Source organism: Mytilus californianus, unplaced genomic scaffold (assembly GCF_021869535.1).
Source record: "Mytilus californianus isolate M0D057914Y unplaced genomic scaffold, xbMytCali1.0.p SCAF_4, whole genome shotgun sequence".
NCBI lineage: Eukaryota > Metazoa > Mollusca > Bivalvia > Mytilida > Mytilidae > Mytilus > Mytilus californianus.
In genome coordinates this window covers 107,616,915-107,623,782 of record NW_026262690.1, presented here as the reverse complement: position 1 = coordinate 107,623,782, position 6,868 = coordinate 107,616,915, and the positions used below count along the sequence as shown (strand labels likewise).

At 32.4% G+C, this 6,868-nt stretch overlaps 1 long non-coding RNA gene across 1 annotated transcript in view; it reads right to left on the bottom strand.

Annotated features, from left to right (window-relative positions):
• Positions 1–2,341: 2,341 nt before the first annotated feature.
• The window catches only part of LOC127739046 (uncharacterized), a 43,784-nt gene continuing 39,257 nt past the window's right edge, over positions 2,342–6,868 (bottom strand). Inside the window, exons 4-5 of the long non-coding RNA XR_008000256.1 lie at positions 4,595–4,666; positions 2,342–2,475 (exon numbers count right to left, since the gene is read on the bottom strand). This is a non-coding gene — a long non-coding RNA (uncharacterized LOC127739046). The remainder of the gene's footprint in view (positions 2,476–4,594; positions 4,667–6,868) is intronic.

The window sequence follows — 6,868 nt, the reverse complement described above, 5'->3', positions numbered from 1 at the left end:
CCTTTCTAATCGCCTTCTAATTAAATAAAAACTTTCCTTTCTTTAATGATAGCTGTATGTGATCACAAGTGTGTAATTTTATAGCCATTGTTTAATGTATATAAGAATATGAAATGAAAAAAAGAATTTTTTTTAAGTGTATAATATCGATAGAGTCCAACGAGTAAAGAAATTTGCTATACTGGGAAAAAAGAGCAATGCGATTATTGTTTACATATTAAAAGCTCAGGTCTTAAACACGGTAATCTGTCATAAGCAGACCTGTTCCCAGGTCTGGTCAATATCAGACTTGTCCACAGGTCTGGTCAGGAGCAGACCTATCCACAGGTCTGATTTGGAGCAGACCTGTCCACAGGTCTGGTCTGGGGTAGACCTGTCCTCAGGACTGGTCAAAAGCAGACTTGTCCACAGGTCTGGTCTGCAGCAGTCCTAAAAAAGCAGACCGTAGGTCTGGTTTACCAACGACGAAGTTAATTTGATTGTCTGCTTAAAATTTCCCAAGTTAACTTGAAAAGCAGTCAACAAGTCTGCTCAAAGTTAACTTTTGTACAGGTTAGGACCGCACCCATCTGTACACCGTACTCGTGCGTTTAAATGGATGAATGTGAGCATGTGTACCATTCTGTAAACTATCTTTCAAGACGAAAACGTCATAATTGATATTTGTATATTTTCTTTATGTGATACTAGATCTATACAGTAAGTCGTATAGTGACGTCCTAGTTCAGACTAACACTACATAGAAGACGTATAGTGACGTCCTAGTTCAGACTAACACTACATAGAAGACGTATAGTGACGTCCTAGTTCTGACTAATACTACATAGAAGACGTATAGTGACGTCCTAGTTCAGACTAACACTACCTAGAAGACGTATAGTGACGTCCTAGTTCAGACAAACACTACCTAGAAGACGTATAGTGACGTCCTAGTTCAGACTAACACTACATATAAGACGTATAGTGACGTGCTAGTTCTGACTAACACTACATAGAAGACGTATAGTGACGTCCTAGTTCAGACTAATACTACCTAGAAGACGTATAGTGACGTCTTAGATCAGACTAACACTACATAGAAGACGTATAGTTACGTCCTAGTTCAGACTATCACTACATAGTTGGTCGTTTTAATCTGTCGGGTTACATTACACGACCTCATGCAATTGGGACGAATATGATGATATGCTCATAAAGAAAAATCGAATCGATTTTATCTTTTTGGTCCGGTTTAATATTGATCAATCCTTAACATGTGACTTGAACGAAAAGTTTGTGAATCAGCTGACATGTGTGGAAAATCGTTTACAGGGTATATGTACAATAGCCGAGGAAGGAGTATCATTTCTTTTATACTAGCCAATGAAATGCTGTAGAAAAATAGTATGTTCAGTTGATATGGTGATCGTTCATGTTATCAGAGCATAAGAAAATATTAAAAAAACAGAATCTACTGTACATTTAATTGTATATCTCAATATCATGAGATATATCGATCAAATAACTTATCATCGTTCTCATGGGATTCGCATGTTGTTGGGATGTGTAAATACCCTGTCAAGTCAGGTATGTGTTTTTGCTAGACGTTTTCGATCTGATCAGTTAAACCCTTTTCAACTCATTTTTAAAGTTTGCTCTTATGTTGTACTGTTACACCATTGTCCCAGGTTAGGCGCCAGCAAACTACTTTAACCCCACCACATTCTGTATGCATCATTCCAAAGTCAGGAACCTGTTATTCAGTGGTTGTCGTTTGTTGCTGTGTATCATATTTGTCTTTCGTTCATTGTATTGTATGAACATCAGGCCGTTAGTATTCTTGTATGAATTGTGTTACAATTGTATTTTTGGAGTCTTTTATAGCTAACTCTTTGGTATGGTTTTTGCTCATTGTTGATTGCCAGACGATGACCTATAGTTGTTAGCTTTTATGTCATTTTGTCCTATTGATAATTGCTTTTCCTTACAAATTCTTATGTCGTTTAATTCGTTACCGAACTTATGTTCCTTTTTAAAGAATAAAACAACATCAACTCTTTGCTTTAAAGACAATAACACAAACATGTTCTCTTTATCGAAATATTTTCCAGAATATCCTAAAGATTAAGACGTTCTTTTAAGACATGATTTTTACCATAATGAAATCTGCAGTGTATACAAAAATGGACGTCGATGACAATTTGCAGAATTCATCACTGAACCTATCACTTTGTTTCTAAGAATAAATATTTTCTTTGAAAGTATTAGCTTATCGTATCAAGTCACCAATGATCACTCTTTACGACGGCAGAACTTCAGAGATTCGTAATCGTTGGTATTAGTAGTCATACTCTGCCACTGATTAACCATAGATTTTGTTATCATTTGCTTCGTGATAAAAATATTGTAACAATATATACATACAGGTAGTTAAGAGCTGGTAGGTCTTGAAATGCTCCTTGCTGTATTGTAGTTATTTGATTGCTGTCCAAAAACCTGAAACACAATAACGGTAATGTTCAATATATTTTACACTAAAAATATATTAGTTATTATCATTGATAGATACATATCATATAAGGATATTGGTGTGACCCTGAACCCAGTCAATAAATAGGATTAAATGTAAGCATAGTCTCGGCAATCACTGAGGTTTCTATAACAGTCTTTATATGTCGTTTGAGACATGAATATTTTTTAAAAATAAATTTAAGCATACGAAATCACATAGAAGTGCAACAGGAAACAACAGCCATCCAATTGTCTCTTGCTCATTCACTCACTTTCAAATGCATGAATCTGATGAAATTCCAAAGATATCTAAGGTATGCTGTTTAGAATTATGAATAAAACACCTATCCAGTTGCTCTCCTTATCAATTAATTCACTTAATCGCCTTCAAGTTATTATGGATTACTCACTAGTGAAGCACAAATTCCAGTAAACTTATATAAGTTACGAAATGCGCAAAAATAATAAAGAAAACCATTCGTGTCGTATTTGTAACTGTAAATCAAAGAGCTCATTGTCAACGAAATGTGAGGGTAAATTATAACAATTTTACATTTAAATTGATCAAAAGTATAAATAAAAAAAGAGATAAAACATTTATTACGATATTTGAAATCTAATATCCAAACGACATAAACTTTATTACACACCTATGAATTGCTTTGAACTAGCATTCTGTAAATGTAAGATTTTTTTTTGTTTATTTTATTTTTATGGACTAATTTAAATTTATACGCTTGTACAGTTGCGTATCTAATAAACAAGCTTTATACAACATACGTTAAATGAAGGCAACAGTAGTATACCGCTGTTCAATAGTTATACATCGATTTAACTGAAACAAATCCGCGTCACAAACCAAAACCGAGGGAAACACATCAACTTTAAGAGAAAAACAACGGAACAACAGATACACTGAGCTGCTACAAAAACAAACGTCAATATACATAGAATCGGACTATGTGATAGCTACTGCCATATTTCTGACTTGGTACAGGATATTTTGAGAAAAAATGGTGGGTTGAACCTATTTGTATGGCCAACCAAACCTCCTGCTTATATAGCAATGTTCAAAATACCGCTAAAATGACAACATTACCTGAGAGGAATACAGTACAAATACACGCAAGAACACCCAAGACAGAGAAATACATAAATAAACAATATAATAGTACACTCCAACATGTAAACTAATAATAACAACGGACACCTCCAATGAAAACCACAATGAAATTATGATTTGTGCGTCACACGAATGTATCAACGCCACAAAAAGAGACGTCACAAGTAAATTTCTGAAAATAGATAATAAAATTAAGATTAAGTTTGTAATGTTGTTTTTTTTTCTGTATTTTCTGAGCATTACAAGAATATTAATATAGAATTATGTTAGTAATGGTGTAATTATTTATATTTTCTAACCATGTCGGACATACATACATGTATAGAAAATAAAAATAAAAAACACGTTAAAGCGTGTTCACAATTGTCGATCACACATTTTCTAACCAAACAAAAAATCATTCTTAAATAAACGATCAACTTATTAATTTCAGAATCAAAATGTTCAAAGAGAGCCGAAAGATACCAATAGGACATTCAATTTCATGAGATGAATATAAGCACACAGTCAAACAGACAAAAATCAGTACATAAAACACAATATAGAAAACTAAAGACTGAGCAACACGAACCCCACTAAAAACTGGCGGTGATCTCAGATTCTCAGGAACGGTAAGCAGATCCTCCTGAACAGTGGTATCCGTCGTGTTGCTCATATATGTACAAACTCATTGATAAGTATATTTTGGTAGGTCACATAAAATATTGTAATCGCAAATTGAGTTGTTGAAACAATAGAAATTAATCATTTAAAAGAGAAAAACACCCAAGTTTAATTATATAAAAGACGAAATTTAGGATACTAGTATACGGTTCACATGCGAGTTCGAGGATGCAAGTTGTCCCTCTTCCTAGAGGCAATGGGGACATGCAGTCGGTAATAAGACATCGTTTGGGGTGTATATGTAAGCTATTTTTATTACATACGTCAAATATCAAGAATTCTCTAAATTATGAAATCATTGATATTATTTGTACTTACAGATATTTTAAGTTAGTGAGATTTTCAAAAGTGTCTTCCCTGACAAATGTCAGATAGTTTCCATTCAAACTTCTGGAAAAAAATAGTACACACTAAAGTATCATGACTGTAATATCTATATATGCGTTACATTATAAATCAAACTGTCATACATATAAACAGTATACATATATTTCAGATGTTGTATATTATGGCCAAATGGTAAAATGTAAATGTACAAATCTTTCAGGTTTATATTCATAGACGCATCAGTTATTTATTTTTTTTTAATGATTTTGATTCCATAAATAACATATGCAGTACGATCCGTGACATTCCTTAATAATTGTCGACGATAAATCTATGGTGACCATGATGGCCCTATATGTCAAACAAATATTCACCTTCTGTTTGATTATTAACAAGGTAATTGTTGGATTTAATTTCACCAGTCAAGCGTTCAGGTACGTGCCATTGTACAAGGTGAATAATTTAAATACATAAAGTAACAGGTGAGGTGCAATAGTTGAGGCAGATCAGGTGAATCTTAATTACATCTATGTTCAAGGTGTCACAGTTGATGTGTTTTGACATAATTGTACATAAGATGTTATCATAATAATAGATTTATAAATCAGCACATCAATTTGAATTAACATCTTTTCAGGTCTGTCTTGCAAAGTTGTTTGAACAGCGGTATACTACTGTTGTCTTTATTTACATATTAGCCAAACATTTTGTTTTCTCGAATTATACAGTCGATATGAAAATATATTTAAAAAAAAATATTGCAGTCATAAAGAAAAATATTATCTACAAAAATTGAGTTTTGAGATGACAGAAAACTTCGTAACCATGCGCTAATTAATAGACTTTCGGACAAAAACTTTCCTAGTGTATGCATTGATTTGAATTTTTAAAACACGAATGAAATAGATATATTTCATGTTATTTTCGGTATAATAAACTGAAAACAATAACGTTTTTTGTTTTTGATAAATAAGCTCATTAATAATAATTCCATAAAACAATTGAGTTGTTATCTTATACATTTATATATGTTATAGTTATCTAACTGATGTAAATAATTTAGTTTTCATATTTCTCTTAAATAATTTGAGTTCATTTCTTGTACATCTTGTTCGTCTGGTCAACCCTTTATCTGGAGATTTTTTTACGCATGTTCTGAGAATCTGTTTGGGGTGGCTTGGGTTTTTTCAATCCAATATTCCTTACATTTTCAAACCGATTTTTGGTTTAGTGTATATGTATGTAAACAATATTAACAAGTGTAAAACAAAACATTTTTAAAGTTTTAAATATGTGTTTAGGCTATTGTCTGTCAATGATTAATTTTCTGCAGTTTTGTCTTTATAAATATCTCCTACGCAAATGACGTTTTATAAGTGCCTCCTAGCAAATGACAGCTTTTATTAAGGCTTCAATTTTATGTTGTGACTAAAGATTAAAACGTCGCTGATTTAATTACAATTGCCGATTAAAAAAAATACTGAATAATTTATTAAATTATGCATTTGTTATCCAGTGAATCAATTTATTATGGAAATTTAAAAAATAAATTCATTAAGCTAAAAAGATAGTTAGTCACTTTATTTTCATTGCGACTCATCAGTGAGCTGGCTGTGTAATTGGTTTCGTAAATTATTCTCTTTACAGTAGTGTTTGACAAAATTGACCCTTTACGTACAGGTTCAGGCCGAACATCAGTTGCAGAGATGGGCCGTAGGTTGGCTAATGCTGATCTAATTGTTGAAATGTCTCCGTCAGTAACATTTTGGAACTTAATGAAATTATTGTTCGGTTCGTCTTAAATATCCACTAACTTGTACTTCGATATGAAATGGCGAACTGTTCTCCAGTTTACACCTATTCCATGTTGATTTAACAAATAGCGGACTATGGCCCTTATTTTCCAATTTGGCGGTAGAGGGTCTCTATTTCTAGTCTATGTAAGTGACTCAAATTAAACTTCGACCATTTGTGATAGCTATTCAAGAGAAGTTTGTTCAAACTATGACTGAACTTTTTCGGCTCCTTAATTGATATATCTTCAAAAAAGTAAAATGTATGTATTGACAACATATATGAACAAAATAAACATCTTAATATGTAAGTATGTCAACAATTAGGGTACAACAGTCAGTAAATAGCAATACATGTGACACCTAGAATACTGTAAATTCAGAAATTAATGCGAGGTTTTTATGAATGCAAATAATACAACTGGTTGAGTATCGCAATAAAAAAATACGCATTCTGATAACAAGGATAACT